This window comes from Petromyzon marinus, chromosome 58 (assembly GCF_048934315.1).
Source record: "Petromyzon marinus isolate PM22_M1 ecotype Great Lakes invasive population chromosome 58, UKy_Petmar_22M1.pri1.0, whole genome shotgun sequence".
Taxonomy (NCBI): domain Eukaryota; kingdom Metazoa; phylum Chordata; class Hyperoartia; order Petromyzontiformes; family Petromyzontidae; genus Petromyzon; species Petromyzon marinus.
This window is the reverse complement of record NC_133724.1, coordinates 443445-462855: the sequence shown is the minus strand read 5'-3', so window position 1 is coordinate 462855 and position 19411 is coordinate 443445. Positions and strand designations below refer to the sequence as shown.

The 19411-nt window shown below is 40.9% G+C and overlaps 9 non-coding genes across 9 annotated transcripts; all 9 read right to left on the bottom strand.

Annotated features, from left to right (window-relative positions):
- Positions 1–84: 84 nt before the first annotated feature.
- On the bottom strand, positions 85–187 carry TRNAK-CUU (transfer RNA lysine (anticodon CUU)). The gene is made up of 2 exons: positions 150–187; positions 85–121 (listed from the first exon to the last, which is right to left on the bottom strand). It is a non-coding gene; the product is annotated as a tRNA-Lys (tRNA).
- A 409-nt stretch (positions 188–596) lies between these two features.
- TRNAK-UUU (transfer RNA lysine (anticodon UUU)) lies at positions 597–697 on the bottom strand. The gene is made up of 2 exons: positions 661–697; positions 597–632 (listed from the first exon to the last, which is right to left on the bottom strand). It is a non-coding gene; the product is annotated as a tRNA-Lys (tRNA).
- A 2212-nt stretch (positions 698–2909) lies between these two features.
- On the bottom strand, positions 2910–3012 carry TRNAL-UAA (transfer RNA leucine (anticodon UAA)). Its single transcript has 2 exons — positions 2973–3012; positions 2910–2945 (listed from the first exon to the last, which is right to left on the bottom strand). It is a non-coding gene; the product is annotated as a tRNA-Leu (tRNA).
- Positions 3013–3421: 409 nt separating this feature from the next.
- TRNAK-UUU (transfer RNA lysine (anticodon UUU)) lies at positions 3422–3534 on the bottom strand. Its single transcript has 2 exons — positions 3498–3534; positions 3422–3457 (listed from the first exon to the last, which is right to left on the bottom strand). It is a non-coding gene; the product is annotated as a tRNA-Lys (tRNA).
- A 4297-nt stretch (positions 3535–7831) lies between these two features.
- Positions 7832–7931, bottom strand: TRNAK-UUU (transfer RNA lysine (anticodon UUU)). Its single transcript has 2 exons — positions 7895–7931; positions 7832–7867 (listed from the first exon to the last, which is right to left on the bottom strand). It is a non-coding gene; the product is annotated as a tRNA-Lys (tRNA).
- Positions 7932–10661: 2730 nt separating this feature from the next.
- TRNAK-UUU (transfer RNA lysine (anticodon UUU)) lies at positions 10662–10761 on the bottom strand. Its single transcript has 2 exons — positions 10725–10761; positions 10662–10697 (listed from the first exon to the last, which is right to left on the bottom strand). It is a non-coding gene; the product is annotated as a tRNA-Lys (tRNA).
- Positions 10762–11929: 1168 nt separating this feature from the next.
- TRNAK-UUU (transfer RNA lysine (anticodon UUU)) lies at positions 11930–12021 on the bottom strand. Its single transcript is given in 2 exon segments — positions 11930–11965; positions 11985–12021. It is a non-coding gene; the product is annotated as a tRNA-Lys (tRNA).
- Positions 12022–13213: 1192 nt separating this feature from the next.
- On the bottom strand, positions 13214–13305 carry TRNAK-UUU (transfer RNA lysine (anticodon UUU)). The gene is given in 2 exon segments: positions 13214–13249; positions 13269–13305. It is a non-coding gene; the product is annotated as a tRNA-Lys (tRNA).
- A 1192-nt stretch (positions 13306–14497) lies between these two features.
- On the bottom strand, positions 14498–14597 carry TRNAK-UUU (transfer RNA lysine (anticodon UUU)). Its single transcript has 2 exons — positions 14561–14597; positions 14498–14533 (listed from the first exon to the last, which is right to left on the bottom strand). It is a non-coding gene; the product is annotated as a tRNA-Lys (tRNA).
- Positions 14598–19411: the final 4814 nt, after the last annotated feature.

Below are 19411 nucleotides of genomic sequence, written 5' to 3'. Positions count from 1 at the left end.
TATTTTACAGTGATTAAAGTATATGGATTATCGTCACTATTCATTGACGGGAATAATATCTTACCAACAAATAATAAAAAGGCACGCCCAGTCAGGGACTTGAACCCTGGACCCTCAGGTGTCTTAGACACGAATACCACATTCGTGTTTAAGACATCTGATGCTCTACCGACTGAGCTAACCGGGCTCTGAGAGGGTATCATTAAATTAGTCTTCATGATTATAATGCCCACAGGAGTTGCTCTGAATGAACAATGTATTCATGTTTGATTCTGATTCATATCCAGCGACCATATATAATATAGTTTCATGTGAATACAGATTTATTGATGCACACACAATTGCTCTTACACCTTCAACACACTTTGCATTTTCCATTACTTACATGAATATGATATATAGTTTGTGATATATTCGATAGAGTCACGATAATGTCCAGGTGAATAATACTTTGAGTATGCTCCCTTGCTGTGTAACTGATATGGTCCAAAAATATTCCCATTGTTATTTTATATTATACATTGATTGGAGTATACGGCCCATGGTCACTATTAATTGAAGAGAATAATATCTTACCAACCAATAATAAAACGGCACGCCCAGTCAGGGACTTGAACCCTGGACCCTCAGATGTCTATTGACATGAATTCACATTCCTCTTAAAAGTCTGATGCTCTACCGACTGAGCTAACCGGGCTCTGCGTGCCAATAGTAAAATTATCCTTCATGAAAGTGAATGCCATTCCGAAAATAGGGGATCAAATAACAAATAAAAGTGAGCGATATCACCTATCATATTTGTTATTCTATATAAATGTTTCCATAATGTTCACAGTGCTTGCATTCAATGGTGCATGTACATGTTCATGAATTTGATTTATACATGGCCACGATATATTTTACAGATTTACACAAGTGCAGATTCTATAGATGTACAGACTATACACCTTCACGGCACTGCAGATGATATATGATGCACGTGTAGTGACATCACTGGATGTAAACATGTTGCGTGCAGTGCCTGCCCTGGAGAGGCACGGCGTGCGGTGTAGTGACATCGCGGATACCACGGTGGTGTAGGTGTAGTCCCGGCCCTAGAAGGGCCCGGTGAGCGCTGAATGACAGCGCTGGATGGCACCACCTTTGACGTGCAATGCCGACCCCACAGGTCAGGGTGTATGGGTGCCGGCCGAAGGATAAGGTTACTCGAGGCCACGACTCTCTGATTGACCCGGGAGGACACGTGACCAGTTAAGTCTACAAAGGGGCCCCAGGAGGGGGCTGAGGATGGTCACGTGATTGGGACCCAGATCCTTCCCCAGGATTCTGGAAGGTGGGCGTGGCCAAGGGTGGCTGCGGCCACGCCACAGAGAATATAAGCCAGGTCCCGAGAGAGACCGAGATTGTTGTTCATCCTGGAAGAAACCCTTCGTCTACTTTGTCCGTTCAATGAGTCTCCAACACGTGGACCCGGTCCGAAGCTGTTGGTCCCGGTCCGCTGTAGCAGTCACGTGGTAACTAGTGTACTTAGCCTAGTGATCACCACCATAGGTTGTTGTTCTGTTAAGGGGAAAGTTACCCCGTGTGTTGGAACTGAATAAATGTGTTGACTCCACGTCTACATCTGCGACTCAGTTGAACCCATTATACATGTAAACATACATTACATATATCCTATTTAGTCTGTATTAGATTAGGTCTGTGTAAACATATATTACGTTAAGGGAAAAATACGGAAATGAGTAATATTGCAAGTTTAGTAATGTCATGATTTATATTCTCGATAAATATGCCCGTCACTATTTTCTTATATCCTGTATTTAGAGTCGATTGAATCAAGTATCGACACATTTAATAGAATAATATCATTCCAACAATTGACAAAACATCAGACCGAGTCAGGGACTTGAATTCTGGACCATTATATGCCAATTGACATGAGTCCAAATTCCTCTTCAAAGTCTGATGCTCTACCGATTGATATAAACAGGCTCTGAGAGGGTATCATTCAATTAGTCTTCACGATTATAATGCCCACAGGAGGTTCTCTGAGTGAAGCATGTATTCATGTATGCATCTGATTCATATCTAGCGACCATATATAATATAGGTTCACGTGAATACAGATTTATAGATATACATACAATTGCTCTTACACCTTCACCACGCTTTGCATTATACATTACTTACATAAATATGATATATAGTCTGTTATATATTCGATAGAGTCACGATATGTCCAGGTGAATAATATATTGAGTATGCTCCCTTGCTGTGTAACTGATATTGTCCAAAAAGATTCCCATTGTTATTTTATATTCTACAGTGATTGGAGTATACGGGTTATCGTCACTATTAATTTAAGAGAATGATATCTTACCATCCGATAATAAAACGGCACGCCCAGCGAGGGACTTAAATCATGGTCCCTCAGATGTCTTAGACGCGAATTCCACATTCATGTCTAAAACATCTGATGCTCTACCGACTGAGCTAACCAGGCTCTGCACGAATAGCGTTCAATTTGTCTTCATGACCATAATGCTCACAATAGTTGCACTGAATGAAGCATGTATTCACGTATGAATCTTATTTATATCCAGCGACCATATATTATAGGTTCACGTAAATACAGATTTATAGATGCACAGAGGATTACTTTTACACCTTCACCAGACTTGGGATTATGTATTATTTACATCAATATGATATTTTGTCTGTGATAGATCCGATAGAGTCACGATAATTTTTTGGTAAAGAATACATTGAGTATGCTCCATTGCTGTGTTCCATATATTGGCCAAAATATGACAATGGTTATTTTTTATTTTACAGTGATTAAAGTATATGGATTATCGTCACTATTCATTGACGGGAATAATATCTTACCAACAAATAATAAAAAGGCATGCCCAGTCAGGGACTTGAACCCTGGACCCTCTGGTGTCTTAGACACGAATACCACATTCGTGTTTAAGACATCTGATGCTCTACCGACTGAGCTAACCGGGCTCTGAAAGGGTATCATTAAATTAGTCTTCATGATTATAATGCCCACAGGAGTTGCTTTGAATGAACAATGTATTCATGTTTGATTCTGATTTATATCCAGCGACCATACATATTATAGTTTCACGTGAATACAGATTTATTGATGCACGTAAAATTGCTCTTACACCTTCACCACGGTTTGCATTATACATTACTTACATAAATATGATATATAGTCTGTGATATATTCGATAGAGTCACGATAATGTCCAGGTGAATAATACATTGAGTATGCTCCCTTGCTGTGTAACTAATATTGTCCAAAAATATTCCCATAGTTTTTTAATATTATACATTGATTGGAGTATACGGCTTATGGGCACTATTAATTGAAGAGAATAATATCTTACCAACCAATAATAAAACGGCACGCCCAGTCAGGGACTTGAACCCTGCACCCTCAGATGTAGATGTCGATTGGCATGAATTTACATCACATTCCTCTATAAAAGTCTGATGCTCAACCGACTGAGCTAACCAGTCTCTGCCTACACCACATCAATTCCAGACATCCCGCCGTCAAATTCACCATGGAAGTGGAGAAAGATGGAAAGCTACCATTCTTAGATGTTCTGTTTGAGAGGAGACCTGATGGCTCATTGGGGCATTCTGTCTACAGGAAACCCACCCACACAGATTCCTACTTGAAACCTGATTCCCACCACCACCCAGCCCAAAAGAATGATCTCATCAAAACTTTATACCATAGGGCTCATTGCATTTCGGACCAACACCACCTGACCAGTGAATTAAAACATGTACACCTGGCCCTCAAAAGGAATGGATACTCTGACCGTATCATCCGCCAAGCTGTTTCTCCCTCCATACAGAAACAACCACTTGATACTCCGGTCAAAACCATCACACTACCATATATAGCAGGCGTTACTAAAAAGATTTCCAAAATTCTAAACAAACACAAGATCCTGGTCCGGTTCAATAAAGTACACAAAATTTGTGATCTGATCCCATCCGTGAAGGATGTCATTCCTGACTTACAGTACCCCGGGGTTTACAAATTGAGTTGTACCTGCGGTGATTGCTATATCGGGGAGACAAAGCGACATGTCTCTGACCGAATTCGCGTGCACAAATCAGATTTGAAACACGGCAGAACGAATTCTTCTGCCGTAGCTGATCACTGTTACAACGCTGTGGGTGATCACGATATAATTTTCTCCGATACCAAGTTTCTTTGCAAACCCACGGGTTTTTATCAGAGATTTGTTCACGAGGCAATTCAGATCTACAAACACAGACACAATTTCAACCGAGAAGATGGTTTCAAATTAAGCAACCATTGGAAAGATGTTCTAAATAGAACAAAACATTAAACTAATTTTCAATGGTACAGTATATTTTTCAAGTAGTGGTACCCCAAACTTTCGCAGAACTTAAAGATTCCCTTTTCACACCATCAATAGGTAAGTTCCCCCTCCCCCCCTCGCCAACCGGCATGTTCACCCGCATGTACACCACCTCATCATGCTAAGTCGGCCAATAAAATGCTATTTTTATGCTAATTCCTTTGTCAAGGCACCTTGTTTCCTCGCACACAGCTTAAAGGTCGCAGTCTGAGAGTGGCTGTGTTTCACTCCAGCGCTGTCCTCGAGACAGTCTGGTTCCTTCACCTGATGAATGCCGCTTGTGTTGTGGCCAAAACGTCGTGATTTTTGTTGTTTTATTTTTTTTTACCTACGTGACTTTACCGAATAGAACCAAAGAGTATAATTAAATTATCCTTCATGAAAGGGAATGTCATTCCAAAAATGGGGGATCAAATATCAAATGAAAGTGAGAGATATCACCTACCACATTCGTTTCTCCATATAAATGTTTGCATAATGTTCACAGTGCTTGCATTCAATGGTGCATGTCCATGTTTTTGAATTTGATTTATACATGGCCACGATATATTTTATAGATTTACACAAGTGCAGATTTTATAGATGTACAGACGATACACCTTCACAGCACTGCCAATGATATATGATGCACGTGTAGTGACATCACTGGATGTCAACATGTTGCGTGCAGTGCCTGCCCTGGAGAGGCACGGCGTGCGGTGTAGTGACATCGCGGATACCACGGTGGTGTAGGTGTAGTCCCGGCCCTAGAGGGAGCCGGTGAGCGCTGAATGACAGCGCTGGATGGCACCACTTTTGACGTGCAGTGCCGACCCCACAGGTCAGGGTGTAAGGGTGCCGGCCGAAGGATGAGGTTCCTCGAGGCCATGGCACTCTGATTGCCCTGGGAAGACACGTGACCAGTTACGTCTACAAGGGGGCCCCAGGAGGGGGCTGGGGGTGGTCACGTGATTGGGACCCTGATCCTTCCCCAGAATTCTGGAAGGTGGGCGTGGCCAAGGGCGGAGGTGGCCACGCCACAGAGAATATAAGCCAGGTCCCAAGAGAGACCGGGATTGTTGTTCATCCTGGAAGAAACCCTTCGTCTACTTTGTCCGTTCAATGAGTCTCCAACACGTGGACCTGGGCCGAAGCCGTGGTCCCAGTCCGTAGTAGCAGTTACGTTGTGGCTAGTGTAGCTAGCCTGGTGATCACCACCTGGCTAACTACACCAGTCACGTGGTAACTAGTGTAGCTAGCCTGGTGATCACCACCATAGGTTGTTATTCTGTTAAGGGGAAAGTTACCCCGTGTGTTGGAACTGAATAGATGTGTTGCCTCCACGTCTTCGTCTGCGACTCAGTTGAACCCATTATACATGTAAACATACATTACATATATTCTATTTAGTCTGTATTCGATCAGGTCTGTGTAAATATATATTACTTGAAGGGACAAATACGGAAATGAGGAATATTGAAAGTTTTGTAATTGTGTGATGTACATTCTCGAAAAATATGCCTTTCACTTTTTATTTTATCCTGTGTTTAGAGTCGATCGAATCAAGTGACCAAACATTTTTATATTATTTAAATCAATGCGCTATTTTGTCTGTGATAGATCTGATAGAGTCACGATAATTTCCAGGTAAAGAATACATTGAAGATGCAGCATTGCTGTGTTACTTATATTGTCCAAAATATGCCCATGTCTCTTTTATATTCTATAGTGATTAGAGTCTATGGATTATCGTCACTATTCATTGACAAGAATAATATCTTACCAACCAAGAATAAAATAGACGCTCAGTCAGGGACTTGAACCCTGGACCCTCAGATGTCATAGACACGAATCCGCATTCCTCTTAAAAGGCTGATGCTCTACCAACTGAGCTAATCGGGCTCTGAGTGAACGTCATTAAATTGGGAGTGGGAGACGTAAAAAGAAACTGGAGATGCGGATATGAAGGCAACGCCATAAAGCAGTTAAGGTTTTACCTGGTAAATAACATCCTTCCAATGATTGCTCAATTTTTATCCATCTTCTCGTTTGAAGTTATGTCTATATTTATATATCTGGATGGCTTCATGAACAAACCTTTGATAGTAGCCCGAAGGTTTGCAGAGTACTTTGGTCTCGGACAGAACAATATCATGAGAGCCCACAGCATTATAGCAATGGTCAGCCACAGCAGAGGTGTTGGTTCTGCCGTGTTTCAGATCTGCCTTGTGCTCACGGACACGGTCAGAGATGTCATTTCGTTTCCCCAATGTAACAGCCACCACAGGTGCAACTTAGTTTGTAGACTCCAGGATATTGCATGTCAGGAATGACATCTTTCACAGGTCGGATTAGATCACGGATTTTATGTACTTTACTGAATCGGACCTGGATCTTGTATTTGTTTAAGATTTTGGAAATCATTTTGGTAACGCCTGCTATGTATGGTAACGTCATGGTTTTGATCGGCGTCTCAAGGGGTTGTTTCTCCATGGTTGGAGAAACAGCTTTGCGAATAATGCGGTCCGAGTACCCATTCATCTTGAGGGCCTGGTGTACGTGTTCCAGTTCACTGGCTAGTTGGTGTTGGTCAGAAATGTTGTGGGCCCTATGGTGTAGTGTTTTGATGAGAGAATTATTCTGTGCCGGATGGTGGTGGGAATCAGGTTTCAGATAGGAATCTGTGTGGGTGGCTTTCAGCAGACAGAGTGTCCTAACGAGCAATCAGGTCTCTTCACAAACAAACATCCAGGAATGGTAGCTTACCATCCTTCTCCATTTCCATGGTTAATTTGATGGATGGGTGTATTGAATTAATGTGGTTGAGAAATTGGTTAAATGCTGGCAGGCCATGTGGCCAAATGACGAAAGTGTCATCTACATATCTCTTCCACAAGGAAGAACGTAGGGTGGATGTCTGGATGGCATCTGGTTCAAATTTCTCCATGAAAACATTCGCTATCACTGGTGATAAGGGGGAACCTTCATTTTGTTTGTAGAAATTACCATATCAGGTGAAGTAAGTGTTGGTAAGGCAGTGCCTAACCAGAGTAGGAACATCAGGATTCAGTCCATGTTGGACGAAATCTTCAATTATTGCTAAGGTGTCAGGCACAGGAACCTTGGTGAACAGAGAAACTACATCAAAGCTGACGAGAAAATCATCTGGGGACAGTGAAATGCCCTTGTTTAGAGAGACCAAGTGAGCTGAGTTAGGTACTGCCGAGGTAGTCTTGCCAGAAATTGTTTCTTGCTGTGGTTGTGTTGCGCCCGAAACGTCGTGATATAATTTATTTTATAGCTACGTGACTTTACCAAAAGAACCAAAGATGATGCCTTTCACTATTTTCTTATATCCTGTATTTTGAGTCGATCGAATCAAGTGACGAAACATTTAAGAGAACAATATCATTCCAACAACTGATAAAACAGCACGCCCAGTCAGGGACTTGAACCCTGGACCCTCAGATGTCTTTGACATGAATTCACATTCCTCTTAAAAGTCTGATGCTCTACCGACTGAGCTAACCGGGCGCTGAGTGAATACCATTCAATTAGTCTTCATGACTATAATGCTCACAGGAGTTGCTCTGGGTGAAACGTATTCATGTATGAATCTGATTCATATCCACTTAAATACAGATTTATAGATGCACATAGGATTGCTTTTACACCTTCACCACACTTTGGATTACGTCTGTGATAGATCCGATAGAGTCACAAACATTTTTAGGTAAATAATACATTGAGTAACTCCATTGCTGTGTTACTTATTTCGTCCAAAATATGCCCATAGTTATTTTATATTCTACAGTGATTAGAGTCTACGGATTATCGTCACTATTCATTGACGGGAATAATATCTTACCAACCAATAATAAAATGGCATGCCCAGTCAGGGGCTTGAACCCTGAACCCTCAGATATTTTAGACATTAATCCACGTTCACTTTCCTCGTCAAAGTCTGATGCTTTACCGTATGAGCTAACCGGGTCCCCAGTGACTATCATTCAATTATCATTCATGAAAGTGAATGTCATTCCAAAAATGGGGGATCAAATAACAAATGAAAGTGAGAGATAGCACCTACCCCATTCGTTTCTCCATATAAATGTTTCCATAATGTTCACAGTGCTTGCATTCAATGGTGCATGTACATTTTTATGAATTTGATTTATGCATGGCCACGATATATTTTATAGATTTACACAAGTGCAGATTCTATGGATGTACAGACTCTACACCTTCACAGCACTGTAGATGATATATGATGCATGTAAACATACATTCCATAGATCTTATTGAGTCTAGTAGATTAGATCTCTGTAAATATATATAACATGGAGAGACAAATATGGAAACGGTGGAATATTGTAAGCTTAGTAATTTTGTGATTTATATTCTCGAAAAACATGCCTTTCACTCTAGATTTTAAGTTTTCGTAACTGTAAGGATCCGTAATCTTTGGTTCTTTCGGTAAAGTCACGTAGGTATGAAATAAAATAAATTCACAACGGTTTGGGCGCAACACAAGCGTCCGTCATCAAGTCGGACAACAACAGCAAGAAACAATTGCTGAAGTGGGCAAAAGGGCTGCCGTGACTAGAGGCTATACAGGTAATAGAGTGGGGAGGAGCCAGGGAGGAGAGATAGAGAGGGGGGTGTGGAGTAGGGGAAGTGGAGCACTGCTGGAGGGATTAGGAGCAAGGCAAAATGCCGGGGTGGGGGGGGGGAGTGAGAGACGTAAGAAGAAACTGGAGATGCGGGTATGAAGGCAACGCCATAAAGCAGTTAAGATTTTACCTGGTTAATAACATCCTTCCAATGATTGCTCAATTTTTATCCATCTTCTCGGTTGAAGTTATGTCTATGTTTATATATCTGGATGGCTTCATGAACAAACCTTTGATAGTAGCCCGAAGGTTTGCAGAGTACTTTGGTCTCGGACAGAACAATATCATGAGAGCCCACAGCATTATAGCAATGGTCAGCCACAGCGGAGGTGTTGGTTCTGCCGTGTTTCAGATCTGCCTTGTGCTCACGGACACGGTCAGAGATGTCGTTTCGTTTCCCCAATGTAACAGCCACCACAGGTTCAATTTAGTTTGTAGACTCCAGGATATTGCATGTCAGGAATGACATCTTTCACAGGTCGGATTAGATCACGGATTTTATGTACTTTACTGAATCGGACCTGGATCTTGTATTTGTTTAAGATTTTGGAAATCATTTTGGTAACGCCTGCTATGTATGGTAACGTCATGGTTTTGATCGGCGTCTCAGGGGGTTGTTTCTCCATGGTTGGAGAAACAGCTTTGCGAATAATGCGGTCCGAGTACCCATTCATCTTGAGGGCCTGGTGTACGTGTTCCAGTTCACTGGCTAGTTGGTGTTGGTCAGAAATGTTGTGGGCCCTATGGTGTAGTGTTTTGATGAGAGAATTATTCTGTGCCGGATGGTGGTGGGAATCAGGTTTCAAATAAGAATCTGTGTGGGTGGCTTTCAGCAGACAGAGTGTCCTAACGAGCAATCAGGTCTCTTCACAAACAAAACATCCAGGAATGGTAGCTTACCATCCTTCTCAATTTACATGGTGAATTTGATGGATGGGTGTATTGAATTAATGTGGTTGAGAAATTGGTTCAATGCTGGCAGGCCATGTGGCCAAATGACGAAAGTGTCATCTACATATCTCTTCCACAAGGAAGGACGTAGGGTGGATGTCTGGATGGCATCTGGTTCAAATTTCTCCATGAAAACATTCGCTATCACTGGTGATAAGGGGGAACCTTCATTTTGTTTGTAGAAATTACCATTTCAGGTGAAGTAAGTGTTGGTAAGGCAGTGCCTAACCAGAGTAGGAACATCAGGATTCAGTCCATGTTGGACGAAATCTTCAATTATTGCTAAGGTGTCAGGCACAGGAACCTTGGTGAACAGAGAAACTACATCAAAGCTGACGAGAATATCATCTGGGGACAGTGAAATGCCCTTGTTTAGAGAGACCAAGTGAGCTGAGTTATGTACTGCCGAGGTAGTCTTGCCAGAAATTGTGTCTTGCTGTGGTTGTCCCACCTGATGACGGATGCTTGTGTTGCGCCCGAAACGTCGTGATATTATTTATTTTATAGGTACGTGACTTTACCAAAAGAACCAAAGATGATGCCTTTCACTATTTTCTTATATCCTGTATTTTGAGTCGATCGAATCAAGTGACGAAACATTTAAGAGAACAATATCATTCCAACAACTGATAAAACATCACGCCCAGTCAGGGACTTGAACCCTGGACCCTCAGATGTCTTTGACATGAATTCACATTTCTCTTAAAAGTCTGATGCTCTACCGACTGAGCCAACCAGGCTCTGAGTGAATGCCATTCAATTAGTCTTCATGACTATAATGCTCACAGGAGTTGCTCTGAGTGAAACGTATTCATGTATGAATCTGATTCATATCCACTTAAATACAGATTTATAGATGCACATAGGATTGCTTTTACACCTTCACCACACTTTGGATTATGTCTGTGATAGATCCGATAGAGTCACAAACATTTTTAGGTAAATAATACATTAGGTAACTCCATTGCTGTGTTACTTATTTCGTCCAAAATATGCCCATAGTTATTTTATATTCTACAGTGATTAGAGTCTACGGATTATCGTCACTATTCATTGACGGGAATAATATCTTACCAACCAATAATAAAATGGCATGCCCAGTCAGGGACTTGAACCCTGCATCCTCAGATATCTTAGACATTAATCCACGTTCACTTTCCTCGTCAAAGTCTGATGCTTTACCGTATGAGCTAACCGGGTCCTGAGTGACTATCGTTCAATTATCATTCGTGAAAGTGAATGTCATTCCAAAAATGGGGGATCAAATAACAAATGAAAGTGAGAGATAGCACCTACCACATTCGTTTCTCCATATAAATGTTTCCATAATGTTCACAGTGCTTGCATTCAATGGTGCATGTCCATGTTTATGAATTTGATTAATACATGGCCACGATATATTTTATAGATATACACAAGTGCAGATTCTATAGATGTACAGACTATACACATTCACAGCACTGTCGATAATGTATGATGCATGCAAACATACATTCTAGAGATCCTATTGAGTCTGTAGTAGATCGGATCTCTGTATATATATAACATGGAGAGACAAGTACGGAAACAAGGAATATTGTAAGCTTAGTAATTTTGTGATTTATATTCTCCGAAAATATGCCATTCACTCTAGATTTGAAGTTTTTGTGAGTGCAAGGATCCATAATCTTTGGCTCTTTCGGTAAAGCCACGTAGGCATAAAATAAATTAAATCACGACGTTTCGGGCGCAACACAAGCGTCCGCCATCAGGTGAGACAACCACAGCAAGAAATAATTGCTGAAGTGATTTATATTCTCCAAAAACATGCCTTTCACTATTTTATTATATCCTGTATTTAGAGTCGATCGAAGCAAGTGACGAAACATTTAAGAGAATAATATCATTCCAACAACTGATAAAACATCACGCCCAGTCAGGGACTTGAACCCTGGACCCTCAGATGTCTTTGACATGAATTCATTAAAAGTCTGATGCTCTACCGACTGAGCTAACCGGGCTCTGAGTGAATACCATTCAATTAGTCTTCATGACTATAATGCTCACAGGAGTTGCTCTGAGTGAAACGTATTCATGTATGAATCTGATTCATATCCAGCGACCATATACATTATAGGTTCATTTAAATACAGATTTATAGATGCACATAGGATTGCTTTTACACCTTCACCACACTTTGGATTATGTCTGTGATAGATCCGATAGAGTCACAAACATTTTTAGGTAAATAATACATTAGGTAACTCCATTGCTGTGTTACTTATTTCGTCCAAAATATGCCCATAGTTATTTTATATTCTACAGTGATTAGAGTCTACGGATTATCGTCACTATTCATTGACGGGAATAATATCTTACCAACCAATAATAAAATGGCATGCCCAGTCAGGGACTTGAACCCTGCATCCTCAGATATCTTAGACATTAATCCACGTTCACTTTCCTCGTCAAAGTCTGATGCTTTACCGTATGAGCTAACCGGGTCCTGAGTGACTATCGTTCAATTATCATTCGTGAAAGTGAATGTCATTCCAAAAATGGGGGATCAAATAACAAATGAAAGTGAGAGATAGCACCTACCACATTCGTTTCTCCATATAAATGTTTCCATAATGTTCACAGTGCTTGCATTCAATGGTGCATGTCCATGTTTATGAATTTGATTAATACATGGCCACGATATATTTTATAGATATACACAAGTGCAGATTCTATAGATGTACAGACTATACACATTCACAGCACTGTCGATAATGTATGATGCATGCAAACATACATTCTAGAGATCCTATTGAGTCTGTAGTAGATCGGATCTCTGTATATATATAACATGGAGAGACAAGTACGGAAACAAGGAATATTGTAAGCTTAGTAATTTTGTGATTTATATTCTCCGAAAATATGCCATTCACTCTAGATTTGAAGTTTTTGTGAGTGCAAGGATCCATAATCTTTGGCTCTTTCGGTAAAGCCACGTAGGCATAAAATAAATTAAATCACGACGTTTCGGGCGCAACACAAGCGTCCGCCATCAGGTGAGACAACCACAGCAAGAAATAATTGCTGAAGTGATTTATATTCTCCAAAAACATGCCTTTCACTATTTTATTATATCCTGTATTTAGAGTCGATCGAAGCAAGTGACGAAACATTTAAGAGAATAATATCATTCCAACAACTGATAAAACATCACGCCCAGTCAGGGACTTGAACCCTGGACCCTCAGATGTCTTTGACATGAATTCATTAAAAGTCTGATGCTCTACCGACTGAGCTAACCGGGCTCTGAGTGAATACCATTCAATTAGTCTTCATGACTATAATGCTCACAGGAGTTGCTCTGAGTGAAACGTATTCATGTATGAATCTGATTCATATCCAGCGACCATATACATTATAGGTTCATTTAAATACAGATTAATAGATGCACATAGGATTGCTTTTACACCTTCACCACACTTTGGATTATGTCTGTGATAGATCCGATAGAGTCACAAACATTTTTAGGTAAATAATACATTGAGTAACTCCATTGCTGTGTTACTTATTTCGTCCAAAATATGCCCATAGTTATTTTATATTCTACAGTGATTAGAGTCTACGGATTATCGTCACTATTCATTGACGGGAATACTATCTTACCAACCAATAATAAAATGGCATGCCCAGTCAGGGGCTTGAAGCCTGCATCCTCAGATATCTTAGACATTAATCCACGTTCACTTTCCTCGTCAAAGTCTGATGCTTTACCGTATGAGCTAACCGGGTCCTGAGTGACTATCGTTCAATTATCATTCGTGAAAGTGAATGTCATTCCAAAAATGGGGGATCAAATAACAAATGAAAGTGAGAGATAGCACCTACCACATTCGTTTCTCCATATAAATGTTTCCATAATGTTCACAGTGCTTGCATTCAATGGTGCATGTCCATGTTTATGAATTTGATTAATACATGGCCACGATATATTTTATAGATATACACAAGTGCAGATTCTATAGATGTACAGACTATACACATTCACAGCACTGTCGATAATGTATGATGCATGCAAACATACATTCTAGAGATCCTATTGAGTCTGTAGTAGATCGGATCTCTGTATATATATAACATGGAGAGACAAGTACGGAAACAAGGAATATTGTAAGCTTAGTAATTTTGTGATTTATATTCTCCGAAAATATGCCATTCACTCTAGATTTGAAGTTTTTGTGAGTGCAAGGATCCATAATCTTTGGCTCTTTCGGTAAAGCCACGTAGGCATAAAATAAATTAAATCACGACGTTTCGGGCGCAACACAAGCGTCCGCCATCAGGTGAGACAACCACAGCAAGAAACAATTGCTGAAGTGATTTATATTCTCCACAAACATGCCTTTCACTATTTTATTATATCCTGTATTTAGAGTCTATCAAATCAAGTGACGAAACATTTAAGAGAATAATATCATTCCAACAACTGATAAAACATCACGCCCAGTCAGGGACTTGAACCCTGGACCCTCAGATGTCTTTGACATGAATTCACATTCCTCTTAAAAGTCTGATGCTCTACCGACTGAGCTAACCGGGCTCTGAGTGCACACCATTTAATTTGTCTTCACGATTACAATGCTCCCAGCACGGGCTTTGAGTAAAGCATGTATTCATCTATAAATCCGATTAATATTTGGCGACGAAATCTATTCGATTCAAATAAATACAAAGTTTTAGACAAGCATAATTTTGTAGACTATAAGTAGAACAAAATTGGCAAGGCTACAATATGCCTTATTTTTCACATTTGTCCCTCAACTAATTTTTGACAAAGACCTGATCTTGACCGTATGATCTATAACAGCTTCTTTAGGATCTGTACAATTGATGTTGATAGGAATGATACATGCTCTGCAGTGGTATGAATGTGTATATCCTATAGTTTGTGCATCTAACGAGTCTGCATTCTTATGAATATATAACATATATAGTTGCCAGATAAAAATCATGCAGCACTCAATGCAAACACAGTGAGAATTATAATATATTTTTTTAATTTATGAATCAATGAGCTACTTTATCTCTGCTGGTCATTGCATGGTCAGTCACAGACAAGACAGAGAGGGCACGTGGTTAAACCAGCTGACAAGCATCCCCGGCATGGCGTTTCACAGCCTCACTCGGCTCACTTACCTGAGTTTATACGACAACAAGTTGACTTCCCTTCCCGTGGGAGTGTTGAGAAGCTGAAGCGAAACACCGGGAGAGGTGCTGCAGTGGCCTAGCTATCGAGTGTGCAGGCGGTGCAACTGCACCGAGGCCTATGGGTGTGAGGGACTCAGGAGCTAGGCGATGCAGAGAAGGAATGTTATACAAGAGGCAAGAATTTGGTTCCTTGCTCCAGGGTCTCTGTTAGCAACATTGCACCACAGCAGAGGTGGCTCAGTGAGATGAGTTGAACACCTGGCTGGGGTCCTGCTTTATCGGTGATGGGTACTCAGGGGAAGTGCGTTACTTATCTTGGCTCCGCATCTCAGAGTCACGGTCATTGATGATATCCGTAAAATATTGTGCCCCTTACACATCACGTGGTTTTTTTTTTAATAATCACTGCAGCATGGTTATCATGAGCACCTAAATTGGCGATGCAGACGCAAGGATTAAACCCAGGGTGGCAGCTCATTCCTGATGGCTTTGCCCCACCACAGCTCCCCTTGGTGCGTATTGCTGCTCAAACAAGGACTCCCACACGGGAAGAGAAGGCAACTTGTTATTGCTCAGCTCGAGGTAAGTGAGCCGAGTGAGACCATGAAACGCCTTGCCGGGGATGCTTGTCAGCTGGTTGTATCGGGTGGACACGTGTCTCCGACTTGTCCACCGCTTACCACGGCGCTGGCCAGTAGAGACTGAGCGACTGATTATTATTGATTATTCGATAAACATTGATTATAATGCTCGCAGTAATTTCATTTAGTGCGTGTGTTGTGTATGATTGTGATTCATATATAGATCATACATAGAGCCATTTTCATATTTACGATCAAAATAAAACATCACGCCCAGTCAAGGACTCAGATGTCTCTCGCATGACCCCGTGACTCCGTGCCCGTTGTAAAAGTCTGATGGTCTACGGACTGAGCTGACGGGGCTCTGGTAGCGCCTCGTTCTGTCACCCTTCATGACTGTGACTGGACGGGTGGTGATCATGAGCTCGACTCAAAGCGTGGCGAAAGATTTAGTACAAATATCGGGAGAAGTATTCAATGCAGCTTAAAATGATGTTGTGTCTAAGATTGTTGAAATTGAATTAAAGAACCAAAAACAAACTTCGTGAAATGAAGACGATTAAATTATTAAAATAAGAAGCAATTCTCGTGAGTCGACTGGCAGATGATATTCTCACGACGTGGCCGAAATGTCGTGAGAATATTATTGTGTCATTTTATTTGATCAATTTATTATTTTATTCTCATTCTACGTGACTTTACCGAAAGAACCAAAGAAGATGCATAACTATTCTACGACAACCTTAACTCTATCATATGCAAATTCGTATACTTGAATTGTTACACAACACGGCACTCGGTCAATGATCATATGCGACCCCTAATGCAAATCCTTGTCACGTTGTTAACACGGTAGGACGATTGATTATTATGCAACGATATTTGTATGGAACGGCACTCAAACCATTATTATTCCAAAGGCACAATTCTCAACAGATCCATCTGCAAGGTTATATGATGAGAGCAATGGCTTATAGTGAGGAGGTGCGAGGGGGTGAGTTTTCCCTTGAGATTCTTATCTTGGGCCAATCTTTTAATTAATTGTGGCCAGATCCCTGACAGGGAAACCGGTTGAACACGCTATTCTCCCCCGTGAGCGGCGCTCCGTGGCGAAGGTGCCAAGGATTAATCCGTATTGATGGATCAGTTGGTAACTTAGGCGATTAGAAGTACAGCCCCAAAACGAAATATTAACGAGGACAATTATGAACACTCTTATAAACGATGGATTGTTCACTCGGTCATTGCGATGCTCTCACGGTCACGGATGGTTTACCGACTTGAGGGTTAGGCTTTTGTTAATGACCCGTGTGTGTTTTGAGTGGTATGGATGATGAGAGAGTAGGCCAATGTTCGGAATCGATTCTTTGGATAGGTGATTCCTCCTTCGCAGTGGCCGATTCGGGTCCGGCTGACGTAGTTGTAGCTGCGATGGTCGTCGGTAGATGGCGCACACAGCTCGCTCACAGCGGCGCGACTCATAGTTCATAGTTCATTTATTTGGTATAGCCCTGTGAGCCATTCGGCTCTTGAATCTGGTGCAACCGCAACAAACGAAAAACATGAACAAGAAAACATCTTAAAGTGATTATGTGACTGTGCAAACAGAAAATCCAGGAAAAAAATATAAAAATATTCCTGAAATAGCACCGTACACCAACGCTGTGTGCAAAAATCCCGGTGGGATGCAAGTCAAATAACAACAACAACCACAAGACAACTAAGATTAAGGCCATCAGTCTAACTCCGTACTACAATAAACAAAAACATGGCCAAAACAAAAAAAACTTTTCGAAATCACCAAAATAAAAGCCATGAATGCAATGTAACAGTGATCATAGGGACTGTGACCGAATTTTTTTAACAATAAACTACATAAATTAATTATAACACCAAAATCTAGAGCCATATTTTAGGCCACTGAATAGCAATGGCAGCTAGGGTTGTACAACTCCTCTAGAGCAGTTTTGAGTGAAGATCTCATAGGTAGTGATTCAAGTTGCAGTTTATTGGCAATAGCATTCCAGACCCTGGGGGCATCAATAGCAAAGGCCCTTCCCCCAGTTTTTGTACGGCAATAAGGAATGTGAAGCTGGTAAATGAGCGAAGACCTGAGGTCAAATTTGTTCTTTGAAACAGAGAGGAAATCCAGTAGGTAGTCTGCGGAATATTTTGTAAGTACATCGTTAATAAATAAGATCTGGTGCACAAGCCGTCGAACATTAAGAGATGTTAAGTTTGACCCAATGTAGAGATCACAGTGGTGAGTCCTATATGGGCAGTTCAATGCAAATCTTAAGGCCGAGTGATAGGTGGAATCAAGCTTCTTCAGTACAGTACTTGGGGCTGATTTATACACGATGTCACAGTAGTCAAGTAGAGGCAGTATGGTAGCTTTTATCAATTCCAAACGGAACATTGGGGGGAAGCAGTGCTTGTGTCGATACAGAAAACCAATTTTTATTTTTGTCTTTTTACCAATATAATCAATGTGATCTTCAAAACTAAGTTTTGAATCCAGGATGACTCCAAGATACTTATAGATCTTGACTTGCTCTATTTGATAATTATTCAAGGAATGTAATTGGGGAAAAATAACTTCCTGCTTTAGTCCCGGAGAGAAGCATAGCACCTTGGTTTTGGAGGTATTCAGGACTAGTTTAAGAGAAACTAGCTGATGTTGTAGTTTGTTGAAATCACCCTGGAGCTTAGCAATCACGTCATCCGGAGAGCGGCCAGCAGTAATCAGTATCGTGTCATCTGCAAAAAGATTTACCCTGAAATGATCCAGTTCAGTGCCCAAGTCATTGACATAAAGAGAGAACAAGAGAGGGCCGAGGATGGAACCCTGTGGAACCCCTTTTGTTATCTTAACACTGTTTGACCTCCAACCATCTGTGAATACAGTTTGGGTGCGAGAAAAGAGGTAATTTTTTAACCATTGTACTGTGTTCTCGGAAAAACCGAGGCAACTTAGTTTACTAAGCAGGGTGTTGTGGTCTACTGTATCAAAAGCTTTGGACAGGTCAAGAAAAAGACAGGCACAGTACTGCTTATTATCAAGGCTATTGTAAATTTGATTCAAAGAGTCTAATGCAGCAGATGTGGTGCTGTATTTTTTCTGGAATCCAGATTGTTTTAGATGTAGTAGATTGTTGGTGGACAGGAAACTGCTAATTTGGTAGTTCAATAATTTTTCAAAAATTTTCATCAATGGGGACAAAATTGAGATAGGTCAGTAGTTATTTGGATCATCTTTAGGGCCCCCTTTGTGAAGTGGACAGACATAGGAATGTTTCCATTCTAGAGGAACTGATGCTTCTTTGATGGACAGGTTGAAAATATGGGCTATAGATTTGTATATTAGGTGACCAACAGTTGGTAGAGCAAAGATGGGAAAACTATCTGCTCCAGTAAAGGAGGACCCTTTGAGGTAGGACAGTTGTTTCAGAACATTACTTTCGTGGATTGGTTGGAAACTAAATTCGTTTAATGTTTGGACAGGGGTGTAGAAATTTCAGGAGCAGGGGTGACTCCCAATACATTATCAAAAAGATTACCAGCTTCAGAAAAATGAAGGTTAAAATTGTCAACTATTTATTTGGGATCTGAAAAATATTCCCCA